Source organism: Anser cygnoides, chromosome 3 (assembly GCF_040182565.1).
Source record: "Anser cygnoides isolate HZ-2024a breed goose chromosome 3, Taihu_goose_T2T_genome, whole genome shotgun sequence".
In the NCBI taxonomy this organism is placed as follows: domain Eukaryota; kingdom Metazoa; phylum Chordata; class Aves; order Anseriformes; family Anatidae; genus Anser; species Anser cygnoides.
The window spans coordinates 106,728,552-106,751,691 of record NC_089875.1 but is presented as its reverse complement, the minus strand read 5'-3'; the positions used below and the strand labels follow the sequence as shown (position 1 = coordinate 106,751,691).

At 50.9% G+C, this 23,140-nt stretch overlaps 2 long non-coding RNA genes across 3 annotated transcripts; both read left to right on the top strand.

The window, feature by feature from the left end:
* Positions 1-305: 305 nt before the first annotated feature.
* On the top strand, positions 306-1,358 carry LOC136790522 (uncharacterized). Of its 2 annotated transcripts, none has more exons than XR_010830601.1 (3): positions 306-640; positions 919-997; positions 1,096-1,358. It is a non-coding gene; the product is annotated as an uncharacterized lncRNA (long non-coding RNA). The 2 variants fall into 2 exon arrangements; XR_010830600.1 differs by having other exon boundaries at positions 626-714.
* A 4,795-nt stretch (positions 1,359-6,153) lies between these two features.
* On the top strand, positions 6,154-22,698 carry LOC136790523 (uncharacterized). Its single transcript, XR_010830602.1, has 3 exons — positions 6,154-7,566; positions 22,159-22,235; positions 22,329-22,698. It is a non-coding gene; the product is annotated as an uncharacterized lncRNA (long non-coding RNA).
* Positions 22,699-23,140: the final 442 nt, after the last annotated feature.

Below are 23,140 nucleotides of genomic sequence, written 5' to 3'. Positions count from 1 at the left end.
AGAGAAGACAAACCCTCCCACCACGTACCTCTGCACTGACGTCCTCCCATGGGCCTGTCCAGCAGGAACAAGCAGCTCCTGGAGGCGTGGTCAGCTCATCGAGCACTTAGACCCACTGATGGTGGTCTCCAGGTGTGTGCTTGTGGATGCCCCATCCCTGGAGGTGTTCAGGGCCAGGCTGGATGGGGCTTTGGGCAACCTGGTCTGGTGGGAGGTGTCCCTGCCCACCAGCTTCTCCCCCCTTCAGACTTTCCAAGTGACGCTAAACCCATCCTTCGCACGAATTTGTTGATTTCTATCAGGCCGTGTAACAAAACTCCATGCTCACCATTCCGGTGTTCGGCACACAAAAAGCTTTTTGACAACCACGATGCATCAGCTTCGACACCACCTCATCTCCCTGCCTCCTTGCCAGCCCACGTCCAGCGCAGCTGGGACCCACGGATCCCCCCCGTCTCCCTCTCCTGCCCCCCGAGGCGCCTTTCTGCAGCCCGTGCCACCTGTCTCCAAAGCAACCAACCACTTCTGCGGGGAGCGGAGCTGCCTCTCGCTGCCGCCCACGCGCCATGCCTCCCGTCACGGCTCTTCTCCATCGCCATAGAAACCGGCCCCCCTCTGCGGTCCCACCGAGTCCGACCTGGTATTTGCTTGATCGATCTCCGTGCTTTATTCCCAGCGCTGATGCCAGCTTCTAAGAATAGAAGCACCTTGCAGGTTATATCCCCCCCCAGGGCCGAGCTGCTTCTCGTTCGTGTGTGCGTGAGCGTGGAGGGGGTGGGTTTGGGTTTGTTTCCCTCAGTTCTAGAAACAGCAAGAAATAAGTTTGCATCTTGCCACTACTTGCACAAAAAACGTTTAGGTCTACGTGGGAGCTGAAATATTTGTTTCACATTCGGTTTTAACGGCTTAATCCCTCAGGTAGCAACAAGGGACAGAGGTGACAGCTGAAGATTATATTGCTTTTTTCCTTCTGCCTCTTTAATTCCCTTCAAAGTAGGTTAGTTCCCAGGACGAGATGATATTACTTTTCCAAACTTCTCAAGGTTTCCAGGAGGCTGAGAACAATCCCATTAACCACTCCTTGCTTCCCACCAGCACCCCTGACCAAACAGCACAAGTCTGTTTTGTTTGGAAATCTGGAAGAGATCCGGAAATCTGGAGGAGACCCGACACGTGCCAAGACGCTCGCATCCCCTCCGAGCCCTGGGGAAACCTCAGATTTGGGCCAGGTCTTCCCCACTTGGAAGGTAAGAGAAGACGCAGGTGGGTGAAAATCTGGCCTGTCTGCACCAGACCCACCTCGCTCCAAATTTCGGAGTGTGAGAATGAAGTCTCCTCCTTACTCTTGGCATTGATGAAAATCTCACCCCAGCTCTGCGTCCTGTTTCTTCCTGCTGTGTTGCTTGGTTGTATATGAGAGGTTGGTGGGAACATGCAAGGAAACGAGGAGGCAATATTGGTTATAGAGCCTGTTTAGTATGCACTGCTTTCTCCCTATTAAATTAACCTTATACCCTAATCACATCATCTCTCAATCTCTCTTGTTACCATAAACCAAACAGATTGAACTACTCATGGGTAATGACTTTTTTTCCAAGCCCTCGTATCATTCCTGTGGCTCTTCTCTTCACCCCTTCTGCATTGTGCATTCCCAGGAGCAATTTCAGCCTCTCAGCATGAGCATCCTTGGCTTCAGCTTCGCTTTCGCATCCCACTCCAGTTTGATAACTCTAAGTCAGAAGGTTCACGGTTTTTGCATTTTGCCTCTGCGATTAAAAGCTCCTCATGACGGGGGGCGAAATTACGGGGCGCTGCCTTCATTTGGAATTACTGAGCTGATCTTCACTCTTCACCTGGTGCGAATTAATCTCTCAGGAGCCCTCTCCGCTCAGTGCTCTTCACTCACTGCAATCGCATCTCAACAGCTCCTGCCACGGCGAGGGAGAGATGCAAATCTGCGGCAAGAGGTTTCAGGAACCCTGTTCTGCTGCTGCGCTGAGCGCTGTCCCACCCCGTACGGAGCAAAACTTTCTCATGTAAATGCTCGCACACACGAGTTTGTTACCCGTCTTCTGCAGGCATTTTCTCGTGCGCCGAGGCGATCGCAGGAGCAGTGAGCAGGACGGCAGGGACTCCAGCCAAACCCACGGCTCGCTTTAATTCCGATGGGTAGTCAGAGAAACGCTTGGCAGCATCCCGCCAGCTCTATTTTTAATGTCGTGTTTACATGTGTAATGACCGTGTGCACGTAATAGCTGTCCCCCTCCCTGCTCCACCCAGCGCTTGCCAGCCTTGCTCACCGTAGCTTAAAGCAGACATGCCTTATGGCCATTCTGGCATCTGCCGTGGCATAATCCAGGGAAAGCACCTTGGCCATTACACATGCAAATGCGCCAGCTATCAGGAATATTATTTTCATAGATTTTTTCACAGATAATTTGTCCTGTTTGTCCCTCACCATCCGAGAGACACGTTTAGGCTGGGACACTGGCTAAGGGGAGACACCAAGAGGGAGGTGGAAATGCAGCTGTGAGCGTGTCCCACCCCATTTCAGGTGTCCTTCCCCCAGACCCCATGCAGGAGGGGCACCGCCACGCTCCAACCCCTGCCACCAGCAGCACTCAGCAGCAGCACCCAGCTCTAGGGCCAGCATCCCCTGGCAGCTATCTCCGGCTCCGCACTGAAGACCTGCTCCTGAAGACCTCCTGCAGACGCAGCAGTCAGCGCCGTGCCCAGGCAGGAGCTTTCAAACAAACACAACACAAACTGCCTTAACGGCAGTGGAAAATTAGGCATAATATACCCCAAAATCGTGGGGTCCTGTGCCGTACAAAGCTTCCATTGAGCAGCCATCAGGGCACGATGAAAAGCAAGATTTAGCATTGCTGAGGATGTCTGCAGCAAAGACATTTTCCAAACCTGTAGCTGCCAGCTTTGCTGGGAACATTATTCATGGAGCTGTGGTCAGTGCAATATTGAGTTTTGGACATCCTAATAGGAGCAGCCATTTGCTGTGCCTGCTTCTTAATGAGGTCTCCTGGGATTCAGGCGTACAAAGAGTGGCTGCTTGGCTCCTCGTGGCAGCAAGGACAGCCCAATACCCTACCTGCTGCAAAGCACAGGGCTTGTCCAACCACAACAATTCAGGTTCTGCCTTTATTTTGGATGCTGCCACCAGGGCTGGAGGGGCTGAGGGTACAACAGCGCTGCTGAGCTGGGCTGCAGAGGTGGGAAAGACATCTGGGGCTGGCAGCCTGCTCTCCGGGCACATTGCCATAGAGTATGGGGTCTCTGAACCATGGGCAACCCACGCCAGCCCCGTATGGCACTCGCACATCATCAGCACCCCATCACAAACGCCATCCATTCCCACTCCGAAAGAGGCCCGTCCTTTGCTCTAACCCGTGCTGCCACCCATGCAGCAATGAGCACCCAGAGCCCCAGTGCTGCGTTATGCTGTAGTAAGCTAAACAGTTGGGACTGAAATCAGCTTTAAGTTCTTGATGCGGCATTTGTGCCCTTATTTATTATTAACTTGCACTCTAATTCCCGACGCACCAGGCTCAAAGCGAGTAGGAGTTGGTAGGAAACCAGAGCCAACACTCGTGTTTATTTTTCCCACAAGAGGGGAAACATCCCAGCCGTTCTCCTGAATTATAAATTGTTCTTGTGCTTCTTGCTGAGCTGGAATAATACGACGGAAGGATGGAGGAGCAGGGTAGAAAACACCAATCTATCAGCCTGTTGTGGTAGGAGAGCTTCCTTGTCTTCCTGTGATGAGCTGTAGGGACCACAGGTACCAGCACCACGGTGCTGGGACATGGCACAGGAGCTTGGAGGAAGCTGAAGTGACCGCATTCGTTCTGCTCGCCGTGGGCTGCTGTATTCCACCTGCTGGCCAGGAGGTTATAGCACGTGTGCTCGGGAATATGATTTCTTTAGGGAACGAATTCCATTTTCCATAATAGACTCAGCCCTCGTGAAGTGTGACGCTCATCCACAGTGCTTTATAAATAATAGCTGCCTCGCTGACCGGTTGTGCTACACGCAGCCCCGTTTCATCGCCAGATGGCTGATGGAAAAGCTGGTCCTATTTTTATCTTCTGCGTTGCCCATGCGAAGCTCGCTGCCTAGCCCCTACTCCTCCTTCCGAGCAGTTCTTCACCAAAAGAGACGCTCTGCGAGGGGGATTGCTCACGTAACCACTGTTAACGGAGAGGAGCAGAGGGTTTCCTGGTATTTCTGTGAGCAGATGGAAACAGGGACGGCATGGGAACTAGCTGCTGCCACGCTTCTGCTCGTGAGCGAAGACCAGGACAAGGCCTGAAGTGCCGAGCCAAGGCGTACTGCTGATCCCACGGTTTTCTGGAAATTTTTGCAGGTAATATCGCTTGTTGTGTCACTAAAGGTATTCAGGAACATTTTGATACGGCCCAACCTGTCATTATCCTCCCAGGGCAGGGTACAGGAAATGAAAATGTCAATTAGCTGCTGGTTAATTACGCCTTCTATTAGTGAAGCTCGTTCTTTCCCATGCACGAAATGGCTTCACACCAAATGAATCCCTGCTCTAAGCCTCCGTGGAAGCATGAAAGTGACCAACAGCTGGATGAGCTCCAGCCACACGTCCTGACATCTGCTGGTGGCCCCACCAAACACCCCCAAGCCGCACTACCTAGAGCAGGCAGTGGCTTAAGCAGAGCACACCTGGGCTGGATCAACAGACCCTAATGCTGTCACCTGTGTGAGAAGGTCACTCCAAAAGTCCCTTCACCCAAGAGGGTTTGTGCTTGGTCAGCTCCAGCAGAACTCGTAGCGGAGTGCTTCACGCTGGAAAAAATGTGGGTTTTTTTTTTTTTTCTTCTTCTTTTTTTTTTTTCAAATACACAACTAGCCTTAGGGAAAAAGCCATGACTCAAAGTGTAGCGTTCCTCCCCCCAGAACTTTAAAACAATAACGAGACTGTGTTTTCGTGGGCAAGCAACAAGAGCTGCTCTAACGCAAAGTGGATGGAAGGGGAGCGTTAATTCAGGAGGGCGGCAGAGCTCGGCAGCTCCCCACGTCCCCTCTGCTCCGGGGTGCTGGAGGCTGCCCAGCTCTGTGAGCAGAGAGAGAAGCTGGGAAAGGCACCAGGTATTTTATGCACGGAGGATGTCTGGAATCTCAGCCCAAAACCTTCTTTTGAAATGAGGCTGGAAGCTCTGCAGCTTCTTCTCCACGAACCTTCATACATCAAGGCTCACATCCCCTGATTCCAGCCACTGAAAATGGAGGTATCTTGTCAGAATATTTTTTGGAGAAGGAGAGACAGGACAAAGACTTTAGCTAGTAATTACGAATGTAAATTAACTCGTGGGCACTGCGGATTGTTAGGGGCTTTGGCTTTGCTGCCATGACCCACATGGAGCAGGGAGGTTAATGTGCATTGGGGCAAAACCATGTCATTCCGAAACAACGCATTGTTGGCCAAAATGGGCTCTGTCAATGCAACTTTTTAATTATTTTTTTTTTTGCTTTTTATACTAAAAATTTTGAAAGAAAATCCCAGTGCTGCTCTTCAAGAGAGGCTCTTAGAGAATCAGATTTTGCTCCGTGGGCTTGACTATGCAGGCCGTCCCACTGAAAGGCCCATTTATGAAGGCAGGCAACAGAATTGTGCTTTTCTTTGAGACGGAGACAAGGCGTCCTCCACATTGTAAGGGAAATGTCATCGGCAGCCCAGTGAAAGTATCTCTGTGTAACCCTTTGGAGCAAAAGCAATTAAGTGCAAAGCTTGCATCCCTGAAGATAAAGTCCCCAAAGACTTCCTCAGCTAATAAAACCTCTACATCAAAATAGATTTGGAAGGAACATCCTGTTAACCACTGTAACGTTGCAGGGTGAAAGCCCGCTGCCTTTTTTTCCTCCCTCTTCTGTTTTCTCCTGTGGCAGATGAAGCATTTCACAATACTTTAAAACATAATTAAAATCCAGAGCTGTGAGGACGGAAGGCTTATAATGAGTTATTGTGCAAATGGGTGTGGAAAAGTCTCATGGCCTCTTCCTAACAGCCGGGCTCGTGCTTCATTACGGCCCCTGCAAGGTTTAATTTGTGAGACCGGTGCTGGGATGCTGGCGAGAAGGGAGCGAGCAGCCGGGCAGGGAGCAGCCTTGCACCTCGGAGCATTTCTGCGGGGAAATGGCCAGCAAAGCAAAACGGCTCGCTCTGGTTAGCAGGAGCTACACCCCGATCTCGCCCTCGGAAGGGGGAATTTCCTCCTCGCCGGCCAAATCGGCGGCTCTGACTCAGCAGAGCAGCAGGAAGCAAACAGAGGGGAAGAGGGCAGGGAGGAAGGCAGGGGGAGCCTAGGAAGGATCCTACGTGATTTTCCAGGCTGTAGGAGGAAAAGGCAGGAGTTCAGCGTGGCTTCCGTCTCCTCCCCTAAATAGCTAAACCCGATGAAAACACCCAGCAGGACGGCGGCCGGGGCACCGCGGGACGGGGAAGGGCCAGTCCCAGCGACTCCCTGCCCTCTGCTTGCACAGCAGCTCCGCAGGCCCAGCCTGCGAATGGCAAGGGGGTGAATCACCGTGCTCCTACGCCAGATCTGGAGCTCTTATCACTTCTACGCTGACAAGGCCAGCGGTGCTGGGGAGGTCACCCCAGATCTCCAGCAGCCGGAGACCAACAGGACCACCCGAGCCTCACGAAACAGAGCTGTGGTGGCAGCTCAGCCTCCCAAAAGGCAGAGACGGAGCTGAAGATGTGACCAGTTGGCTCTGGACAGGAACAAGTTGGAGCAAAGACCACGTGGCATTTAAGAGACACAGCACGAAGGGACAGGGCTTAGTGACGGGACCCTGTAGGTCAGGCTGATGGTCGGACTTGATGATTTTGAAGGTCTTTTCCAGGCTGGATGATTCTACAGTTCCGTGACTATATCACTTACATGCTTTGCATTAGCTTTTCCTTTGTGTTTGCCCAAGCAACCGAATGATTATAGCGCCGGTGGTATTTGCAGGCTGCTGACAGATCCGTCTGCAGCTGGTGCTGGCAGCACGCTGGTGCACAGCACGAGCAGAGCTGGAGCCCACGCCGAAGCCTCCCCCGGCCGGGCATTTCCCTGGGAGGCTTACTTAGGGAATGACTCATGGCAAATAAACAGGCAGGGGAGGGAGTTAAGCGTCCTCAGCTTTTCTGTGACTGAGCTGGTAACCGCAGGGCGAGGAACCCAGCCCCAGCACCCTCGTGCCCTGCGACACCCAGCGAAGCTGGAGCCACCCACATCCTGATCTGCCCCACAGATCCTGCGTTGAGCGGATTATGGGGAGGGGGTATCCTAACACAGCAGCCCCAGCTTTTGCCCTAGGTCCCCTAGAAGCACTGGAGCCCTGGTGATACATGACACAGTCCCAACACTGGCCAACATGTGGATGGTGAACACTGTTGTGCTCGGGGCACGGCTGGGTTTTCGGTTTTCTGGCACATATCTCTGAGTGCTCCAGCAGAAAGCTGGCCCTGCTCCTTCTTGCCTACCTCTTCCCACTCTCCTAGGAGCTCTGGATGTGGCACATCACACAAGAAAGGTCAGGTATTTTCTTTTTTTTCTTTTTTCTTTCACAGCGCCTTCCCTCTAACACCGCCCAAGCTCGGGACTGGAGTGCTGCAGCGATTTCCAGCACCATGCACAAAGCCACTCCCAGTTACACCAGTAGCTGGATGCCACACACTGGGGCATCTGGGGCAGTGTCACACACCAGGCTTTTTAGCAAGGATGCTCCCAGGGGTGCCGGGGTTTGCTTCTGCCAGAGCTGTCCCAAATGCTTGCATGCAGTCCCTGGAGCAGCAGTTGGCTGCATCACAAAAGCACTCATCATTAGAAAAATCAATTCTCTGTGTGTTTAACCAGCGAGGCAGATTACGTGAGTCAGTACGGTGGCACTGTTAGCCCACAGTGTCACCATCTACTGCACCTGCCAGCACTTACCGTGTCCCTCCCAGCCCTGGACTTTGCTCTCGGGGAAATCCTGCACCTAACACAGGGTGTTTGCCCTGCAATAAGGAAATAGCGTTGCGATTTTCTTTTCCTCCTTTTTCTTTTTTTAGCAGCCCCATGCTGTGGGGCTGACAAAGGGCCGATTGTGCCCGGTGACACATTTCCAGAAGTTTCGTTCTGCCCAGCAGAATGAGCTGAGCTGTGCCGTGTCTTTAGCACCTGCTCATCAGGGTGCCAGGTTAATAACCCAGCAATCTTGCTGCCCAGACTTTGGAAACAGAAAAAAAAAAAAAGTCTTTCTGCGTGCGTATGGCCATTTTTTGTCGTGCCTAGCTCCAGCTGCACGTGATCCAAACGCACCCTGTTACTAAAATCCCTTTGCCTGATGATGGATCTGCGGACTCGGTGCTCACGTCCAGCGCAGAACCGAGCCTCGTTGCGCAGGCAGAGCCGGGTCCGCTGCCTCCAGCTGGGGAGCTCTTTCTCTGCCCAGGTGCAGATGGCAGCAGATCTCCTTCCTCGGAGCTAAAATGCATATTCCAGCCCTTCCCAAGCGAGCGCGCTGGAGAGCGACTGCTCCCTGCAAAGAGAGGCTCGGACTCAGCCCCAGCACGTCCTACAAAAGGGCAGAGGAAAGGGAAGGTGGAGGGATGGAAGTGCATCCATCCTGCAGGAAACGGGGGAAAACTCGCTGTAGGACATGCACAAATTCAGCTGAGCAGGGACGATGGGTTTTGCAACCATCAGCTTAAGGAGGGACTGGGCGTGCTGTAAGAGGAGTGGAAGCAGCTTGCTGAAACCTGGGAAGTGCTTCAGAGACAGCCGGCGTCGGTATCCCCAGCATCACCAGCCATGCTCACAGCAGGAAAGGAGCAGTTAGAAACGCGCAGGCTTGGCGGTGTTTTCCTATATGTTGTTTGTTAAGGAGAAAGAAGTGCCACCTACCTAGCACAGCCCACTTTCTTCCCTGCCCTGGCGCACACAGATGCGTTGTTTGCTAATTGCAGATTGCTCGCAAACACAGGGCACTAAATTTAGGCTGGAGTGTTGTTCCTTTGCTCGATAAAACAAACAAACAAAGCAAAGTAATTACAGGAGTCCTGCAAGCGAATACAACAAAAAGTCAAAACAGAGGCAAAATAGCACTTTTCATCTTCAGAGCTCGAGCATCTTTGCAAATCAGGGTGGTTGCCTGCTCCTTAGAGGCAGGAAAACTGCACTCAGAGCCCTGGCAGGATGAGGAAAGCCTTCCACGTTGCTTGTCTCTGTAGCCTGGGCAAGATCTGAAATGGGGATTTCATTTTGAGACGGGTTGTCTTCTCAGTATCTTGTACATTGAAATATAAATCTTGTATTTTACATGCTTGAAAGCTCTCCACGTCAACCAAAAGCCAGACCAGACCCTCCAATCCGACACCAAAAGCCCCAAGCAAGGGAAGCACACGTGCTACCTGCTCTCTGGACGTGGTGCTGGGCACCCTGCTCTGGGTGGCCCTGCTGGAGCAGGGGCTGGGCCGGGGGCCTCCAGAGGTCCCTGCCCACCTCAGTGCTCTGATTCTGTGATGCTGTGGCACATCCCCACACCCGTGCTAGCCCTGCCAGGCTGGTCCTTACCCACTACCAAGAAACACGTTTTTATTCTCACCCCTTCAAACCGGTGGGACTGACCTGCGGCCGAGCTTTCCAGCACCCAGAGCAGAAACAACTGATGGCAGTGCACAAGATGCTGAGATTTTGGTAAACTGGTTCAGCCTCAGAACCAAATTCTGCCTCCCCTAATGCATCTAAAGCCCAGATCTTTTCTCATCATCTGCCCTTTGCTTCCCTCTTGCTCCTGCTGGTGGCTGCGGGTCCCTCACATTCAATAGCAGCACAGGTGCTGGGGGGCAGCGAGGGCTGCTGAGAGAGGTGAGCTGGGAGGCCTGGAGGGCAAAAAAGGGGAGGGGATGAGGGGTGAATGCACATTAAATTGGGGCTGAAGGGAAGGGACATACCACACCTGGGCCAAAACTTTGTAAAATTGGCTGCAGCTGTCACTTGAGTTTGCTTTGTACAGAGCAAAATGGTCGTCTCCCTCCATAGGCTCCTAAGAATGCCTTCGCTTGCACAGGGCTTTTTAAACACAATTATTTCCCCAATTAGCAAATCGGGATGAGCACATGGGAGGCAGGATGCTTCACCGTTTGTTTCACAGTGACTCCAGACCCCAGAGGGCTGCAGGTGGGGAGCAGGGGAGGTGCAGGGGGGAGCGAAGGCCAGCCCTGGCCCCTGCAGGCACCAGCACACAAGGACGCTCGGGGATGTCCCCAGGGTCTCCACGGCAGGAGCCCCGCTAGCACCTGGCTCCCCTCAGCGCAATTTATTGATTTTTCAAGGTGTACCTGCCTAATCACCTCAGTGCCCAAGGGGACAAAGCTCCTCGTGTGACGGAAGGGGAAGGTTAAAAACTCCAGCGGGCTCGGTGCCGTGCCCACTGCCCTGGGGGGCCTGTCCCAGTGCCTGACCACCCTCCGGGCGCAGAGCCTTTCCCTGACACCCAGCCTGACCCTGATCCACAGGGCCTCGATGGACGCTGTCCTCGAACCCTTCTTGCTCAGGGGAGCACGACGCCCACCGCCTGCCGGGCCCTGCAGGCCGCAGAGCCATACCTGATACGTGGCAGCGACTGCCTGGGGGCTGGGTTGCCCTTAAATTTGAAGCACTGGTGGGCAACGTGAGTTTTGAGGTCCCTGGGAGCTGAACTCAGCTCATTCCTCACCCCAGAGCCAGTGGGATGGGCACTGTGGGACCCAGCAAACCCAGCTCAGCCCTGCTGGGGCTGGGGCTTCGGCTTCAACCCCGAAACACTTGGTCCGAGGGGACACCCCCAAGGCACAGAGCTACCTATGGAAGTGCTGAGTGAAACAAAGGTAGGGCTAAAGAACTAAACAAGTAATGGAAACTGCAGATGGCAATGAGGGGAACAGGCCCTACTCTCATGCTGCTTGTTTGGGACGTGCTGGGGTGCAGGACCGTCCCTCTGCAGCAGGGCACAGCAGGTACCGTGGAGCTGGTGCTCTGGGAGACTTAGGAAAAACCTTTCCTTGCCTTTTCAGCAATGAGGTTTGCTAGAAGCCAACACGGTTTCCTTTCCCCTTCCCCCTTCCTGGTTTTCAGCCTCCCACCTGCTGAGGGGTGCTGAGGGGTGCTGACGGATGCTCTCGCAGGGAATATTGTCCAGGCCATGGAAAACCATGTGAGCTTTCTGCTCACACATTGCCTTCCTGCTTCTCCGCAGGAGACAAGCACGGAATACAAAGGCTGCTTTGCATTTACGTTGGCAGTTATCAGAGGCAGACAGAGCACCTTTGATCCCAAAGCATCACAGCACGGCTGGGCGAGAGCACCCGCGGAGTGCCAGCCCTCTTGGCTGGCGCTGCGGCGGGTGGAGTAAGCGAGGCAGGGGATCCTCGAATGCATTCCTGCTGCATTTAGTCCTTGTTCACATCGTGAATCACACACCCTGTTACAGGAGATAGCACGCCGGGCTGCTCTGCCAAGTAATGATGCAGGAGACAGCACACAGCCAGCCCCACAGTGACTCACCGGCAGGTAGGGCTTTGAGCAGGGAGGAAAAAAAACCCTGCACGTTTCCATGGGCTCTGCACCACCACCAAACAAACACAGAGTCTGGTCCCTCGTGCTGCTGCCTGTCTGCTGAGCCCTGCGACAGGCAGGGAGAGGAGTGTGGTGCTCACAAAAGCCTGCAGGAGATGCGGAGGCTGGAGAGAAGAGAGGATTTGGGGGCTTGTAGTGCTGCCTCCCATCTCTGCCTTTGCTTTGTTGCTCCAAGCTGCCAGGTGATGCACAGACTGAGGGAAGGAGAACGCTCTGCTTAAAGCTCTGGCAAAACTACGGCTGGCTTTGCAGTGTGCCTGCAGGTACTGGGGAGACGCCTGTGGACACAGAGCATCTGAAATGGTGACCCACCTGCCAGCCATGCACGTGATGGCCACAGGCAGCACGGGACATCAAGGCAGCCCGCCTTTCCTTTGCTGAGAGAAAGTTTTGGGGCAGTGGGGTTTATTCACGTCACGCTTCAGAGAGGAAAAGCCCACCTGGAAAAGTGCCATCAGAGGTGCTTTCACAGCCCACGCCCGTGCTGAGCTTGGAAAATGCAGAGCTTGGAAAAAAAATAATAATTCTTTTTGTTTTCCTGATACAAAAAAACTGGGTACTTGGAGAAGCGATGCAGAAGAAAGTTTCTTGTAAATTGATTTTGCTTAGAGTGAACGGCGAAGCAAGGATAGAGAGGTGTTTAACAAGGCATTGCTTCTGCTGTGCTCAGCCCTTCCAAACGCAGCAGGATGTCAGCACGCGGTGCTGACCTCTCTCCTGGCTGGCAAGGAGAGGGTTGGTGCTCTGCTTCATGCACGTATCCAGCAGCTCCTTCACTGGGCCAGCTGCACAGAGTGCTTTCATGCTTAAAGAATTAGAAAAAAAGGGAAAAAAAAATCATTCAAGCAGTATAAGTACGGAAATTATATAATTTTCCCAAATTTTGGTGCAAAAAACATCTTTTCCCCTAGGCTTTCAAAACTCCCAGGAATTTTCCATCCGAAGGGGTTCACTTTCATCGCCCAGCACTGTGCAGTTGTGAGCAACGACACCTTCCAGTGATGTAGGCGATGCCTGGCCCCAAACCAGCCCTGCTCCTGCAGCCACACGAGTATTTCACCTGGTTGCCTTCCCCCAGCATCGCCTAGCCCGTGGCTACCAGCACGGGCAGCTCACACCCCTGCTGAGCTATTTTGCCAAATCTTATTCAAACAGAGCTCGTGGCAGCGACTGCCGAGCCTACCCAGAAAGGGATGGGAAAGTCATCCTCGTTTCCATGGCTACTGTGCAAGGGCAACCGAAAACGAAGATTTCTGGTAGGGCTCCTGGAGGCTCCCCCCTGCAGAAGGGACTCACAGACCCTGCAGCACCAGGGTCCCATCCCTGGCCTTGCAGGGAGGAGGAGGATCGCCATGAAAAAAAAAAAAGGAAACAAACAAAAATACACATTTGTGCCCGAACAGGGATGCAAACTTTGATTTTTATAAAAAAAAAAATAATAATAATAAGCATTACACAATGGATAGGAAGGCGAGGACAGCTTGACTAATGACCCTTGTGTGCTGCACAGTTCACTTCAGATTTTTTACCACAAGAGACAAAAAATCAGCAAAATCAGGCAAACCCAGAAAATGCCAGTGCCTAACGTTTATGTGCCCTGGCACTTGCTCCCAGGTCTGTGTTTTCCCCCAGTTCCCAGCCATGACCGGCACTTTTAGGAAACCACGCTCGTTTGTTCTGCACCAGGCTGCTTGCCACTCTCTTCTTTAATTATTAATGGCTTTTAATGTCATAAAAGAAAGATGTGAATATTCATCTTGATGCTACGCAGAGCACTTAAATGGTCCTCGGAGGCAGCTTTTTTTTGGGGGGAGGAGCTTTGATTATGGTGGTTGATGGCAAGAAGCTTTGCGAGGAGGTGGCTGGGCTTGGTAGAGTTTGAGCACTGGTCGAAGACGTGGGGGCTCCGGGTTCATGCTCCCAGCCTCGGCTCCGTGGCCACTGATTTTCAGTCTGGGGACCCTACGGCTAGCTGACCTTAAACACTCTGTGGTCCCTCGGGGGTCAAAAATAGGGAGCATACCAAGGACCAGACCCACAACTCAACCGGGGAGTGGAAGCACTTCATGAGCAGAAGCTGGCACGAGGCAAGAAAACAGGGAGTTAAGTGAATCCTAAAGACAACATCAATATAAGCTGTGGCTTGCCTCGATTTTCTTTCAATAATATCTACCATCATTTAGTAATTGTATGTACACACAGGCGCACGAAATACGAAGTGGTGGGATGCAGAGTTTCCTGGCTTGGGCTTCGGCAGATGCATTACTCGCGGATGGAAGAGGCACAAGTAAGCTGCTCTGCTCGTCCCTTGTGAGTGCCAATAAAACCTTCATACTGTGCCATTAAGCACTCACGCTCAGCCATCTGGACTGCAGAAAAGCTAATTTGGGCATATTTTAAACACATCAGTTTAGAAACTCGGGCGCATGAGCTACCTGGTTTCCCAGAGGCCAGCGTTGCAGGATTTGGAGAGCAATGACAAAATGCACGGCACCTGAAACGGTGCATTTTCTGAGTCCTCCACCTCAGGCTCGTGCAAAGCCCCTACCAGCTCTGTTGTGTGCTGAGAAGCCATGGATTGTCCCATTTTCGGTGGGTTAGTGCTCCTTTTACAGCCAAATCTGCATGATTTGTCTCTGCTCTGGACAAGTAGCCTAATGTCTTCGTTAGGTCCTTGTCTGCAGCTGGTTTTAATGCCTAAAGGTTGCTCTTTCTGCTGGCTTGGGACTTCTTCCGTTGACCAACTCATCCCTGCCTTAAGGAGAGCTGCAGCTGAAGGACCCTTCCCAACGAGGGCCATTAGCACCTGCAGAGTAATAGCTGTGCACACGTGTCTTTTGGGGAAAAAACACACTGAAAAGGATGGAATGTACCCGTAAAACAGCCATGCCTCCAGAGGAAAAGTGTTTACGTTCACATATTAAATATGTTTACTAAACAAAAGAATTTTGAAGAATATTTGAGCTTAGCAGAGTTTACTACATATCTTCATAGAAGCATTTTAACGAAGTAGAAATAATTGTCCAAATAAAATGTTATGACTTTCTCTTCTTCTAACTTCTTTTCAACAGCATATTTTTCCTGGTATTTTTCAGTTCAAACCCAAGTATTGGCTCTCACTGGCTTCCTCTGTGCAACAGTTGTGTTTTTGATACAGCTCTGTGCTGACTTTTCCTTGGCAAGGCTCAGCACCTCCCTCCCGTGTCGGAGACTTACTTCTTTTTATAGGATCAGAAAAAGTCGCAAGGTGCTGGGTAGCTCTCGGTGCCACCGGGCATCACGGCCTCAAAAGGCAGCCCCGAGGGCTGGTACCTGCCCTACCGAAAGTGGCTGGGATGCTGCAGTGAGATCAGTGCATACGTGTGGGTAAACACCAGAATAAACTGCCAGAAAGGTTGTTGCCTGAGGTGCGTAAGGAAGTAGCAATAACGGGTAATAAGCTGCCTCTTATTAGATCTGCTCCCATCCTGAAGTTACGATTAAACCAAGGGGTAAGTCACAACCTCATGAGACGTGATGTCGTGCTTTGCCAGTGGACTTGGTTTCTGCCTTTGCAGGCACTGATCCTCTTGGCCACGGTGCTGGAGGAGCACGGTGGGCACGGGCAGGTCCATCTCCAGGATGAGACAGGCGGGAGGTAGGAGAAAAGTCTTGCAGCAGGTAGGAGAAAAGCATTGCAAAGTGAAAATTTGATTTTTTTCTCATTCATTCTTTCAAGAAGTTCTTTTATTTTGTGGTGGTCACTCTACCATCCGAAGTCCATCTTTTGCTCAGGCCAGGTAATTATAATTTGCTGTTTCAAGCTGAACCTTTCCAGCAGCACCCAGGGAAGGTCTAATCCAGCCCAGGCTGAGACAGGCAGATCTGGGCTTGTCTGCACTAGAAACTGAGCTGCTGTAACCACATCAGTGCAGCTAAAAGCATTCACCCTCCAAGCATGGACACGCTTCCCTGAGCGCGAAGGCACTTGCATACCAGGAGAAGATGCAGAAATAAATTACCTCTGGGTTTTATGCCCCAGGTGGGTGGAGGAGCCCTCAGCGACTGGTGGAACACCTGGACACAAAGTGGAACAGAGACCCAGGCCATGAACCCACGGTGAGGTCCCCATGCACCAGCATCCTTTGGCTCATCTCTGCCTTGGAGGCACTTCGAGCACTGGGGGATGCAAAGTTGCTGTGGCTGCCCTCAGGCTGGGAAGGGGAGGCTGTGCTGCATAGTGGTCTTGCCCCAGCGAGAGCCCTCATCACTCAGGGATGCTTGTGCTGGGGGAAGCACGCAAAAAAGGCCTTTGAAGGTCAGATAAATGGCTTATGAGATGCTCGTGTAGCATCTGACCAAGGCTGCAATATTCAGAGAGTGACCTTGAAAACAGAGGCATGACAATGGGTCAAAACTTCCAGTACAGAAAGCACTTCCTCAGCTTGTTTTTTATTTTTTTATTTTATTTTTTTTTCGGATGTGTAAAATCTGCCTAAGGAATTTGGAAGGTCTAGGGCAGAACATTAGCACGTTGTCATCCTAATTACACAATAAAACCTGCCACAGTGCAGCCAGAATAACCATTTATGGAGCGAGCTGAGGCTGAAAAAAATGTTGTTTACAGCTCAGTGCCTACTCTGCCTGAAAATCACCCAAAGAGAGGAAGGAACTGGGAGAGGAGTCATTTGGTGATTTAATGTTTATTTAATCTTATTACTAATCTTTAATATTGTTATTAATCTTATTTAAGAGCATGAAATGGGTATTTCTGTCTCCATTCAAGAGGATTCAGCATTTGGTTCCTGTGACTCCCTGCAGGCGCTGCTGGGGGGTTTGGCATGCAGGTGGCACCGTGTCCCAGGTGTCCCCAGCAGTGTCACAGCGGGTGGCAGGGAAAGCCACCCCTTCTGGCTGCCGGCTGCGGGCAGGTGGGGAAAGCCGGTGGGAATGGGGCACCTCAACATCTACAGTGGTGGCGGAGAGGCGGAGCGGGGAAAACTCATTTTAAATGAAATATTTCAGCAGAATCATTTCATTAGTGACTAGGTAAGGGACGTGACTCCATCTTGGTGATGGCCTTAGGAGCAGTGCATTGTGGAAGGAGCAGATCCCAGTTGTCTTCTCCATCTCCAGCCCTTTGGACATCCACACACTCCTGGTTCAGAGGAGGGTGGCGGCAGAACCACCTCTGTGTGCCCGCAGAGCTCCGGTGACAGCAGCGTGCTACCAGCGTGGATTGCACCACTGCTGCAGTCAGAGCCACTCACAAGCTGATCCCTGTGCAATCAGGAGCAAGGCCAGCAGCTAAAGAAATCATCTGCTTAACCTGTTTATTTTGGTTACTTGAAAGAAATCAGTGGCTTATTTCAATTACCAGAGCGGTACCTTATTCAAATTACTGAAGTTAATGATATTTACCTCTTATATGAAGTAATGTTCTCCATTTCCAAAATGAATCGCACGTTTGGGCTAACTGACCCTCGCATTGCCTTTGTAAGGTGAATAATTGTGATCACTGTGGAGTAACAACTCGCTAGGGGAGACAGCAGCACGTGGACGTAGCACGACATCCCTCATCCCTCTCTGCCCTCCCTGCTGCTTTCCTCCTTGCCCACCTTGGCACCTCCCGGCACACCCACCAGCCTGAGGGCCCTGGGGATGCCTCTTTTAGCCCTGCTTGTTCAAGGCTTAGCACAGCACAAAGCCAGTTCATGAGGAACAAAAACCTTCACCTGGCCTCCTCAGGTCCCTGCCTCTGGGGCCCCTGAGTCAACCTTGTCCTCCTCGTGGATCCCTCCTGCAGGGACAGGCTGTCTTCCATGGCCGGGGGACTTCTACGCTCTCTGGTACCAGGGGAGAGTTGTTCTGCCGCCTCCTGAGACCATTTTCTGCAAAAATCAATGCAAGTATCGGAGCCTTCCCAACTCTTCCCCATCTTCTTCAGAGCTGAGCAGGATTATTCGGTCTTATTTCAAAAGCTGGAGGAAGGGCAATACTAGCATCATATACACGAAGAAACACACTGTTACATGAGGAAACACCAACATAATGCTGAAATTTCCAAAGTGCCCCACAGAATCCTTCAGCATGTATTTTTATTTTTTGCTAACTTTCTAAAGACAGCATGGCTTTGGCAGCCATGTGCTCCATGCCATTGCTCTTCCTTGGCAAGGTGGACTTCGCTGGCAAGGGGAGGCTTCATGACTGCTAAAGAGCTTTGTCCCCAGAGATGCCTTCTGAGCTCCAAAAAGCGTAAGCTGACGTGTGCTCCAGGAGGGTTGTCCCACACTGCAGATGCTGCATTGAGCTGGAGGCCCAAACCCTCCCCATCCAGGCCTGTGCCCCATCAGCAGTGGGACGCATCCATGGCAGCCCCCTGGCCATGCCACACGGCCCTCTGACCAGCAGCCTAAGCCCTCCCTGGACTCAAAGGCAGCTGAAACAGAGGTGCACGTTTGTGGAAGAGCTTCGGGATGGCTTTCAAGCACTGTGCATGTCTGATGGCAAGAAGCAGCCTGATAGCAGCTCCAGAAAACGTGATTTATGAAAGCCCCGCAGGGACAGAGAGCATGTGGGAAACAGAAAGCTAAAAGCCATTATCTCCGTGCCTAATGCCGTTACTTAGCAGGCAGTTTCCCTTCTTCCGATGCTATTAGCGCCCAGGTAATGCCAGGAGGATGAACCCCTTTTTCACATGGGGTAATTAATCAGAATACCCAAATAAGCAGGCAAAAGCACACAAAGCACATGCACACACACACAAAAACGTGCACACATGCACCCTTGGTCTTTGCCCAGAAGGAAAATGCCACCTTGCACCAGAGGCCAATTAAGTAATTATATCTAGATGCGTTTTCTTCACGAGTAAATTCTTTTTTTCTTACCTTTTTTTTTTTCCTGCTTTTGTGTTTAGTTTTATGGCTACCTCTGCATTAACGCATAAACTCCCTTTTGCTCGCCTTCTATTGGCAAGAGATATGATGGGACATACAGGAACACCCTAGAATATGCAGGTTTATGGGGAAAGAGGTGATATTTGAGTTTAAATGAATAGCAATGAGTTGATGACTGAAAGGAGCACCCTGGATTGTAGCAGCTGTTTAGGGGGAGCATTTTGAGCCATGACTGGGGAGAGAGCAGCATCCATCTCTTGGGCCTTTGGTCACCCCACAAATTCACCAGCAGTTGCCTTAGGATACCCAACACCAACACAGTACATGTAGTGAAGGGAAAGGAAGCTTTTTCTCCAAAATATCTAAATATTTTGTCCTGGGGTTTCCACAAGTGATTTTGTGTGGCCAGATCCACGTGTCCTCTGCAGGTTCTGCAGTTCACCCATGCTTGCAGTGGTGAGATGTCCAGGCATGGTCCTGCATGTCCTACCCACCTGCAGGTTGTGTTGCACGTGGCTGTGCCCAGCAGCGTCAGCTTTTGGTCCCAGGCAACAAATCCTAAAGTGCATGTAACCCCCGTGAGACAGATAAAAACAGGTTGCAGGAAGATAACTCACTAAACGGAGTACTGGTGGTTTTACATTAATAAGTAATAGCACATTAGTGGATGGAGGAACTCTCTTCCACTTTAATGAGACAATAGTGGTGTTTTAATAGGTAGAAAGCCCTACTTACCGGGGAGGCCGCAGATGGGGGCTCCGGCTCCCCGTTTCCCCTTGGCTCAGGACTTTGCTTCTCCCTGAGCTCAGTGGGAACACGTCACCGCAGCATGAAGACGTGAGCACGTGCCACCGCTCTGCAGCGCTGCTGAGATTGCTCCTGGGAACGTGCACATCCTTTCATTAGCCATTCACCCATTAGGCACAGTTTATCAAAAGACACAGCGGCCAGAGGAGCTAGGTGTTTGGGGCAGAGGGCGTAGCCTGATGCTTTTCAACACCACCCTGATGTTCTTGCTGCTCCACCAGGGGCTGGTGTCCCCCTTGGGGCTCCATCCCTGCTGCTGGGCCAAGCCATTTTCAGCCAAACAGCCTTGACATGAGCCCAAGTAGCTCCATGGTGGGTTTTTTGGTCCTTCTTAAAGCCTCACCATGGCCCTGTTGGGTCAACCCTTGTGGTCACAGGCTGGCACTGTGTGCGCATGGGGGAACACCTCCAAAATCTCACCTGCACACTTTAAAGAAGAATTTTTCCAAAGCACATTATCTAGGGTGGACAAACCCTCCAGGTGTCCCCATGATGGGCAGGAGACCCCCTCATTGCTCTCTGTGGGGCTCCTCTTTTTGAAAATGTCAGTGGCACCCAGGGGGCAAACGGGGAACACCCAGTGGTGCAGGTGGCAGTGGTTGTATAAAAGTGCAGGTACACCAACCTTACCATCCCAGACCACAGAAACTGAAAAAAATAAAAAAATAAAATAAAATAAAATAAAATAAAATAAAATAAAATAAAATAAAATAAAATAAAATAAAATAAAATAAAATAAAATAAAATAAAATAAAATAAAATAAAATAAAATAAAATAAAATAAAATAAAAAACTACTCAGGCCTCAATTTCTAACAGAAAAAAAAAATGTCCTGTCTCAGATTAAAAGCTTGAAATTAGTTCTTTTCCATAGAGCTCTGGGAAAAATTGCAATGATCTTAATTCTTAATTGATGTTTCAGTAATCAGTATTTAATGATCATTGGGACCAAAAGGCTAACTGAAAATCATATGAATTGTGGCTGGAAAGTTACAGCACATAACTGAACGATCTGGCTTGCACCACTGCTTGGGAAAATAGAAAATGCGGACAAAAAAACCCTGCTGGTTTCATTCAATTCTGTCTCAAACCAGCCTGCTAATTTTGTTTTATAGAGTTAGAAGGATTTGCATCCTCAGCATTAGCTACCAAGACGCCAGAAGCTCTGGAGGGGAGGCAGAAGGGGCCTGCTCCTTCCCCAGCACAGCCAGGTGGCAAAGCAGGTGCTGGCCTGCGACAGACCTCACAGACACACAAAACACACTCTGGGGGTGTTTTTTCATTTATATAACACACAATGGCAAAAAAAAAAAAAATAGTAATAATGATAACTGCACAACTTGCTGGCAAGCCGAGATTCCTCCTCCCTGTTCATCCTCCCTCATAAACCCAGCTCACAGGTACCCCGCTGCCGTGCGGCGAGGAGGGGGACAAATGGGGATAAATATAGCTAACAATGCGTCCGACCTGCGGTCTCTGCATCCAGGACTGAATCCCAACTTCCCACAAGTTCAAGGATGGCCAGATCAGAGGCTTCGGTTCAGGCCTGTCTCTGGAGACCTCAGAAACCTGTTTACTCTGCAAAGAGGAAAAACAGGAAGCAGAGACCATTTCAGGCCCTGGGGCCTTTCCTCTTGCTAAGCTGGCATGGCCCGAGGGAGATTATTTTGGTTGCAGGCGCAAACAGTGGGAACCTTCCTCTGCTGCTCCGTTACAGCTTCATCCACGCAGCAGGAGGCCCCTGGTGGGCCAGCACCATGGAGGAGGCCATTTCCGAGCTGAGCCTGGGGAAACCAAGTGCTGTCCGGGACTCACTGGCACTTAGAGGTAGCTCGTGTGGACCTTCCATCCCTTCTGCCCTGAGGTTATCGCCTGTGCTAAGCAAATAAATGACCGAGTGTTTTCTAAGAGGAGAACCGGGCCTTGGTGTGGCCTCTTGCTGCCTCTTGCGTCTTGACTTCCAGGTGGCTCTCATGTTCAGGTTGTTGGGGTGCATCAGCCAGAAAACCCACAAAATACGACAGAGAAGCTGTCTTATTTTCAGAAATGAATTTGCAAAGTACAAACATTTGTCAAAATTGCATGTGAAGGCTAGAAACCGGCAGCGCACAACCTGGCGTAGCTCGTCGGCAAAGCTGTAATTGTAAAGCCCTTGCATCAGGCAGCTGAGTCACCAGATAAAGTGGGAGAATTGGGGATGAACAGCAAGAAAATCCACATTCTTGGCTTAGGGAGATGCAGAGCATTTCTGGTCCCTTCCCTGGCTTCAAGGCTTTGCAAGTAAATAGTCAGCATGAATAATCCGTGCATTTCACATAAACTGCTGGTGTAGAGGAGTTTTTGCACGGAGAGGGTTAAGAGATCTGAGAGAAAGCGGCTCAGAACAGTTTCCTTTCAAAGAATCACTGGGTATTAATGTCATGTTCACAAAACCTGGTGTTTCCTTGATTTTAGCACAAATCCACATTTGCTGCTTATTAAGGATTTATCTTCTTGTAGCTGCAAAAATACCAGGGACAGATGCTGAATTGCAGGTAAATACACCACTGTGCGTATTTACGGCCTTGCAGCTTGTCTAACTGATGCAAACACTTGGGAAAGCCGGGAGGCTGAAAATTTGTCATTTATTCAATCTGTATGAAAGGGTCAGTGAATACAATCAATGAAAAGAAGAACCAGCTCACAGGCTGTGTACTGTCCAGCAGAGAAGTAAATTTGTGCTCAATACATTTCATGACAAGGAGCTCAACCAAGTCAGCTTTCACACTAGTTCACATGATGATATTGTGCTTTTATTCTTTCTCTGCTTTCGAAATACCAGAGGATTTTGCTCTTCTCCCACAGATAATATGCTAGGCACCACTCCTAACAAGACATCTGCTGAATTTCTACCGTGAACATCTCCACGTGTGCAGAGCCCTGTAAGTCTTACAGTTTCACAATATTGGTGCTATGTGTTTCCAAGCACACTCTTCGGAACGTGCTATTTGAAGTGATGATTATTCTGTTTGCAGGGATCCAAGCTTTTCCAACAAACGTGGAGAAAACCCGTTCAAGGAATATGAAAATCCTTTGTAGGAGAAGGAGGTTAGATCTCTGCGAGAATCTTCAGGGAGAGGTGGGCCCATCTGTGTCTTAGCACTGCCGTGGCGAATCAGCGTAATGGGGATTTTTGCCCTCTTTGGAGCCCTTCAGAAGCCGCCTGGACATGGTGCTGGGCACCCTGCTCTGGGTGGCCCTGCTGGAGCAGGGTCTGGGCTGGGGCCTCCTCAGGTCCCTGCCAGCCCCAACCATCCTGTGTGGTTCTGTGCTAGTCTCCAGGAAAATCCCAACAAACCACAACTGTCAGTGGGCGAGTGAGGCTTTAAGGCAGACTGACCCAGATTGGTGGTATCTCCTCCACAACCCATCCTGCCCTGCAATCCTCATTTTTATCTGGGAATGTGGCCTCACCCCTTTCGAGCTTATTTGTCAGAAATTCCTGAGAAAGCGTTGTGCTGCTGTGGCATGCCTGGAAAATCCTGTATTTGTCCACGCTAGGAAACCAGTTTCTGAAGTATGGGAAAACGGAGCCCAGGCTAGGAGTGGTTTTACAGTATGATTAACAACTTTTTTTTTCAGAGAAGCAGCACAGCAGGGTCTTTACTTGGCCCTTCCAACCCTGCCTCTCAAGAATTGCTTGTCATGGAACAGTTCATTTTTTTATTTTACAGGGTTTTTTATCTGCAAAACCATTGTTGAATGGACTACGGCCTCCTGCAGGGCTTGGCTGCAGTGCCAGATCTTCCCAGGGCAGCGATGGAGACCTTGGGGCTGCAGGCACACT